The sequence below is a fragment of the Vombatus ursinus genome, unplaced genomic scaffold, assembly GCF_900497805.2.
Source record: "Vombatus ursinus unplaced genomic scaffold, bare-nosed wombat genome assembly UNPS02014817.1, whole genome shotgun sequence".
In the NCBI taxonomy this organism is placed as follows: Eukaryota; Metazoa; Chordata; class Mammalia; order Diprotodontia; family Vombatidae; genus Vombatus; species Vombatus ursinus.
In genome coordinates this window covers 13196937-13204806 of record NW_020954595.1, presented here as the reverse complement: position 1 = coordinate 13204806, position 7870 = coordinate 13196937, and positions in this window count along the sequence as shown.

Here is a 7870-nt window from a genome sequence, read left to right as displayed (position 1 = left end):
CAGAGACAGAAAGGCAGAGACAGAGAGGAGAGACAGACAGAGACAGAAAGGCAGAGACAGAGAGGAGAGACAGACAGAGACAGACAGAGACAGACAGAAAGGCAAAAAAAGAGAGAGAAAGAAAGATAAAAAGAGACACACAGAAAGAGACAGACAGACAGAGAAGGATTCGCCTCTGAGACTCCAGGCTGCTCTCAAAGGCTGTTAGTGACAGGGAAGGTGATGAGTAGCATTGGTAGAGTTCCCTGTGCCGACAAGATTCCAGGTCCAGACCAAAAAACCAAAGTCTGTGCTCTCATTGCTGAGCTTGGGTGAAAGGGGAGGAGAGAAAAGATGAAAAGACTTAAGCCAGGAACAATACATGCAAATGCAGCTCAGAGCACTAGGCTTCTTTCCTTCCTTCCCTCTTTTTTGTTTCTTTTCTTCTATTTTTCTTTCTTTCCTTCCTTCCTCTTTTCTTTCTCTTTTCTTCTTTCTTTCCTTCCTTTCTTATTTCTTTCTGTTCTTTCTCTCCCCCAGATATGGAGCTCCAAGTTTCCACATATAAATCTCAAAGATCTCAAATACCAGAAAGTCCCATCAGCAGCCAAAGGAATGCTGAGCTTCCTGGCATGCAGTAGGTACTTAATAAATGCTTCTGGAATGATTATTGGGTGATGGCTCATTCCTCTCCTGTCCAAGCTCCTCGGTGGCCACCCCCATCACTATTCCATCCACTCCCCTCCAACCAACGTGTACTTGCTAAGTGTCAAGCAGGGAGTCAGCCGACCGATAAGGCACCAGAGATGCTCGGAGAGCAAGGCCTCATCCCACTACTGACCTGTGCTGTCTGTGTCCTGCTTGCTGCTGCCCCCAGATGACAGCCCCGCTGGCCCTGGAGAGGCTGCCCAGAGAGAGGGACATGCAAAGCAGCAACTGACTTAGGCTCTGAGCAGAAGTCATCCCATACATTCCCTCCCACATCCCCAAACATAGCAGGGCTGCTACCATGCATGCAATCCCAGCAGTGCTGAGGAGCCCACCAAAGAAGAGCCCCGAGGACAGAAACTCGGTCAATGGTGGGGGGGATGTCACAGAAAGGCAGGTGTAGACCCAAGTCAGACTGCATCCTAATGAGGGCTGCCCAAAGGTGGCACAGGCTACCTTGGGAGGCACTAGGTCCCCCCTTCCTGGAATTCTTTAGGCACGGGCTGGACAGCCAGTTGACTGTGGGGAGACAAACCTTAAAGTACCCAAGAATCGTCTGTTGGACCGAGGATCCCAGGTCTAGACCCAAAGAGGACCTCAGAAGTCTCTGAGCCCACCTGCTTCATTTTACAGATGAGGAAGTGAAGTCCCAGGGAAGTGAAAACACTTTTCCAAGGTTGCAGAGGGGGCAAACATCAAAGGTGAGCTCAGACCCAGGTGCTCTGACCCAAAAGCAGATCAGCTCCTCAGACAACACCCTAGTCTCATCAAAGATGAGGACACAGATGATAAATAACAACCACCACCACAGCGGAGACTTGGTGGAAATGGCCCCAGCACAAGCTGGCAGCCGCCTTGTTTGCGGCTTGTTGTCACCGTGACTGTTGTAGGGGCATCCTTGCTCAGGGTGGGCCAGGTGACCTCCAGGTGCCTCCTACACTAAGACTCTTGGGAGCACCACGGGGCCGTCTCTGGAGACAGGAGGGTGGAAGCTTGGCCGGAGTCAGAGTCGGGGTGGGAGGGCTTCACTGTAAGCCACCGGACACAAGAGTGACCTCGATACAAAATGCTCCCCAAGGCAGGTGCTCCTTTCACCGGCACAGGAACAGATGGAGAGGGCTGTGCCTCTGAAAGACCTAGAGAGATCTGGGCTATTCTCATAATGGTGATGGGTCATGATCATCCATAATGCCCTAAAACATTAATACAGTCTTCGTGGGAGGCTGTGGCCACACAACTTCCTCTCCTGGGGGTCAGCTTTTTGGTGACAAACATCTGAGGAGCTGGGTTCAAATCCTCCCTCGGATATTTACTATCTCTGAGATCTTGGCAAGTGATTTACCTTCCCTGGATGCCAGTTCAAGGTCTATAAAAAAAGGAGATCAGACTGGACCGTCTCGGAGGGCCCTTCAGGCTCTAAGTGATCCTGTGATCCCCACAGGCAGGGCTAAGAAAGGTCTCTCATTTGAGCTGGGATGGGGTGCCCAGGTGCAGCTGTGCCATCACTCTCCCCCCTCTGACTGGCCCAGTCTGTCTGAGGGCGCACAGGAGCTCTGACCAGCCGTGGGCCTCGGTCTTCTTCTCCACACTGAGCTGCTGCTGCTGCTGCTGCTGTCTCTTTCTTAGAACTGTTTCAAAATTGAGGTTCTTTTTGGGGTTCACAACACACACATATTTTTCCATTGTGCCTTCAATTCCCCTCATGTTTCTGGTAACTGACCATACAAATTGTCTTAAAGTTTTTCCATACAATGTGGATGAACCTAACTCACATGGTTGCTGTATTTCATTACAGTTAAAACAATAGAGACATTTGAATCATCATCAAAACAATCATTCATTAAACACCTACTATGTGCTGGGCACTGGGTAGGTATTGGGGACATGAATGCAAAGAGTGAAACAGTCCTTTCTCTTAAGTAATTTCCAATCTATTGAGAGAGACAAGCACTTGTATAAATACAGACAGAATAATTAAAAAGGTTAGGGGGTCAATCGAGGCAATCAACATAAGGGTGAAGGGATCAATGGAGTAAATCCGTTATGCCAATCTACTTAAATTGAGAAGATGCTACACCCCGATGGCTTTGTCAAGAGAGAACAACCAATCAGTCAGAAGTGTGCGAGTGAATAAGGCCCAAACAACTCTATTAAATCCTTAAAAGCCAGGAGATGACCTGGAGTCTCTCTACACAGAAAGCAGGTTGGGATTAGTTGTGGAAAAATGGAAAGCCTGTTACATAGCTAAGCCGTTCAGAACCTGGGGCATCAGGCATTCGAAGCTTAACGGCAGAAGCCTCCAGCCAAGCCTCAGTGACAGAATGGGGCAGGGACGAGAAGATGGTGCCTCTGCCTTACACCCTCCTCCTCGGCCACAGGAAGCCTTTGTAAACTGCACAGGAGTTTTTCATATGGGTCCTAGAAGCACCTTGTGGTCAACGGTGGCCAACAGCAATGGCTGCCCTGAGAGCCAATAACAAACTGGACCTATTGAGAAAAAGCACCTTCCAGGCTCTGCACCAGCCTAAGTGGACGCCCAGAGCAGCCTCGCCCCATTGTGCCATTGAAGGAAGAGAGGCCGTTCTAGAAAGTGGAGAGGAGGGAGCATGTTCCCGGCATGAAGGACAGCCGGGACAAATGATGGAGACAAGAAATGGAGGCTCATGAGTCAGTGGCCAAGGGAAAGCCAGATTGGCAGGGCTGGTGCCAGGGAGTGATGTCCTTCTGCCAGGGCAATGCCAAGGTGGACCTCTTCCTGGCTGAAATGAGATCCTGGATGGGAAAGTGCTCTGTTTGTAACAACGGTTAACCCCCTAGGATATTATTGATATCCCCATTGATGAGGCTCATCATCAAGAGCTAGAGGCATTTTGGAAGCCAGCCATCTAATGCAACCCTCTCATTTTACAGACGGGGAAACTGAGGTCAAGTTAAGTGGTTTGCCCAAAGTCACCTGGTTAAAAGAAAGAGCAAGGATTTTAATGCAAATCCTCTGACTTCTTGAGTCCACTTTCCACTGAAACCCAGGGATTCTCGTAGACTTGGAGGTTGTACAGAGGACATCCCTCAAGAAAAGGCAAGACTGTTCATTGAAAGTCTGGCACAAGAGTCAGTTGATGAGTCAGAAATTAGCGCTATCCCTCAAAGACCAGTATAACTGCACATCAGAATTACAGAACTGGCTTCTGGTCTAGCTGTGTGACCAAAGGCAAGACATTTAACCTCCCTGGGTCTCAGTTTGCTCATCTATAAAATGGGAACGATCACAATAGCAAACCTGCCCCACTCCCAGGTTGTTTGGAGGATAAAATGAGACAAAGTCTAAAGGGAGCATTGTGAACGTCAACAGGCACAACAAGGATTGTAAAACAATTTCTCTTCCAGAAAGCTCCTCAAAGATGACTCTTTGATAGCGACAGAGGGGGTGGCCAGCTGGCTACCCTGGCCGTCTCCACTCAGGCCTTGCTGGTCAGAGCTGCTCATCCATAGCCTTCTGCTGACCCCCAGGCAGACCCCCTTCCCAGGCCACTACTGGGATTCTTTCTGCTTAGGGGGCCCTTCCTCGGAAGTGCTCAAAGCATTTTTTCTGAGATGAAATCAAACCTTCGAAGACCACTTTGCTCAGAATGTGCTAAATCACCAGCAGTGCTGATGTGGCTACAAACAGTGCCCTAAAAGCTAAAAAGAAATTAAGGGTTGTTTTTCCAGTACCTTGTGAGGCCCCTCCTGAGCTTGAGATACCATAACACCCCCTCCCATCCTGGACCATAAAATTCCTTGTCTCCCTCATCCTGAGTCATAACATTTCCCCTACCTTCCTCATCCTGGGTCCCCTATCCTGTCATCCACCTTCCTCATCCTGCATCATGATAATTCCGCCTTGTCTTGTAAGATAAAACAGTCCCCTGTCCCTCTGTGAGTTACCAGTCCTCTTTCCAGGGCTAACCCGATGGTTTTGTGCTAATAAAGTTCCCAATGGTTACAGAGAAGGGCTAAGGGAATTCTTTCCCACCTGAACCAGCTCTCCCAACTCTAAACCTCAACAGCGCCATAGCCCAGGACTGTGGGGACTTGGGGCATGCAGACAAGAAGCCTCAAGCTGAGTGTGGGGACGCACGAGTCATCCTGGCAGAGTCCCAGAAGAAGCACAGTGATGGGCGGGGAGTGTAGCGCTTCAGCTGTTTGGCTACAGGTCCAGAGGGCCCCACCATGCTACTGTTATGGGGTGGGGGAAGGGAAGAGGGCAAGGGCCCCAGGTCCTGGAAACTGACAGAGGAGCCCACTTCCCAACCTAAGCCCATCAGGAGGTGCCTCCTTCCCATTATTACATCGCTCCATTTATTTAAGTTTCCTGGGGTCGGAAACTTGGGAGTGAATCTAGGATAAAGGTCAAAGTGTAGACTGACTTCAAATCCGGGCCCGGCTAGTCACTTCACCTCTGCCTTCCTGCCCTTGTCCCTCTGTGGCCCCACGCCACCTGTCAGCCAAAGGGGAGACTCGTTCCAGGCCTCTGGAACAGGCCAGCCAGGAACCGGAGCTTTATCCTCCCCCAGCAGAGCCTGGGCATCTGGAAAAGCTCAGAGCCAGGGGGCCCTTCCGTCTGAGGATGAAGCCGCTCAGAGGCAGCAGGCCCTAGGAGAGAGGACAGGAGGAAGGCCAGTGCAGTGCCCTCAGGTCTAGGGGGCCCTTTGGGGCTCCGACTGTCTCGGGTTCCCTATAAAAAAACAAACCTCTTGCATTTAAAATGATAAAGCTACCAAGGCCCAGGATGCCTTGACCTTCCCATGGTCACCACATGGCCCTTCTTGAGCTCAGGAGGGCTGGAGCTCCCGAGCTCCCAAAAACAAATATTTGCACTCTGAACTTTGAATCTGAGAGATATGAGGGAGGGAAAAGACTCTGTCTTTCCCCCAGATGTCTGCAAACCACAGGATTGCTTGGTGTCTCAAAGGCATCCTGTCTTGGCAAAGTAGACAGAGCCTGGGCCTGGGGTCAGGAAGCCCCAAGGGTAATCTGGCCTCAGGCACTTACTAGCTAGGTGACCCTGGGCAAGTCACTTCCCGCCATCTGCTTCAGTTTTTTCACCTGAAAAATGGGGCTAACAATAGCACCTCTCTCCCAGGGTTGTGACTCAGATCAAATGAGGCTGTACTTGTAAAGTGCTTAGCATGGGGCCTGGAACGTGCTAGGTGATTAATAACGGTCATTCCTCCCCGCTACCCCATTTCTGCTTCAAATCTCTGCTTTGCCCTAGCTTCTGCCTCCAAAGCCACCTGGGCCTTAGTTCAACGGGCTCCCTGCACGCAGCCTCCCTTCCCATCCTCATTCCTGGAAAGCAGCTTGGTTGTTTAAAAAGGCCAGGTCCCGTTTCTGGGTGCATTCCATTGGCTGTGAGAAGAGCTTGGGCTCTGCAGTTGGTTCAGGTTCTGAAGCCTCCGTCACTTCTGGCCTGTAGGCCAGCGTCACAGCAGTCTGGGCCTCACCCTGCATGGCCCATGAGGTTAGTTAAGGTTTGCTAAGCCCTTTGCATAAACAATCTCATTTGATCTTCACCAAAACCCTAGAGGTAGCTGTTACATTATCCCCATTTTTCAGGTAAGGAAACTGAGAGGCTGAGTTGTGGCTAGTAAGCGTCTGAGGCAGGATTTGAACCAAAGTCTTCCTGACTCCAAATCCAGCACTCTGTGCCACCTTCCTATAAACTGACAAACCCCTGCTTCCTCCATGAGTCAAGCGGCTAGAGAGTAATACCATGCCAATGAGGCTACATTTATCTCCCCAACCAGGCTCTGAAGATGTTGGCCCTGCTGTCTCTGAAAGGTCCTGATGTGCAGAAGCCGCAGAGGAGTGAGCACACAGACAGGCCTGCATCCCCAGCAGCACCCAGAACAGCTCAGGACTCACTCCTCTGGAGAAGCCAATTAACCCAGCCCATTTGCAAGCAAGAGTGAGGCTCACAAGCCAAGTTTATAATTCAGAGACTGACAGAAATGGAAAACCTGCTGTACCTGGCTAGTTCTCTCTTTGTCAAAATGGGCCAGTTTCTCTTCTCCCTTAGTCCCAAAATAAGGCCAGCCCTTCCCGTTTGCCTTCTTCAGATTATATCAAAGCTTGGCCATTTGGCCACCACCGAATAATATGAGTGTGGTTAAATTGATGTTCCCTGGTCACCTCTGCTTACCTACTGCCTAATGAACAGAGTTCTGGGGCTCAGAGTTTTTCACTGGGAAAGAGGGTGTCTGAGGAAGGTCTGACGGGTCTGGCATCGCCCAGAGGGGCTAGGTGCCTCTGGACAGCTTTCACTGTTTCCTCCTTTGCATGTGAATTCAGGAGTCAAAGTCAGGACTAGAAGTCGGTCAGAAGGCAGCCAAAATGTTAGTCACTGAAAGGATCATAGGGAGAAAGTTCTGGTTAAGATGGCAGCAGGAACGGTCACGGCAGGGACCAATTTCCCTCATATAAGCTTCAGTAGAGCGCGACTCGTCATGACCTCATTTGGAGTTTTCTTAGCAAAGATACTAGGAGGTTTGCCACCTCCTTCCCCTGGCAGTAAATATTTGACTCTAAAGGACAGAAAAATCCTAGAAGATGATATTCTACAAGGCAAAAGCTAAAACAGGGCATCAGATCAAATGACAAGAGAGAAATCCGAAAAGAAAGGACAGCAAGGTCTCCTCTGTCCAGCCCAGGGCTGTACCAAGAGACATTCCAAGTTGTAGGCATGGAAGGAGATGCTGCAAGTAAGCCGAGTGAACAAGCCAGAAGCTAGAGCAGCACTCTAACCAAGGAAGCCTTGCTGGGGGCATAGAAGGCCGCAGTGGGGCCCCAGCTGACCAGGGACAGATACCTCAGCAGAATCCAGATGCCACGGAGGAAATGAAGCCTGAAGCAGCCCCCTGCCCCGAGGTGCTCCATGGGAGAATGGAAGACCCAGGCAGCACCCTGCCAAGGACCCATGTAAAGCCCTTTCAAACCTTAAAGAGCTATATGGATGCTTGTTATGGTTATTATTATTATTATCATCACTCAGAATGCAAGCATACCAAGGGATATGGGAGCCAGAGAAAGAGCCCAGAAAATTGAGGTCAGGAGTGAGCAGGGGCTCCCTCACCCAAGATCACTGGAGGGGTCAGAGCCTCACCCCAGTACAAATTCCCAAATCATGAACTGGTGGTGGAGAGAT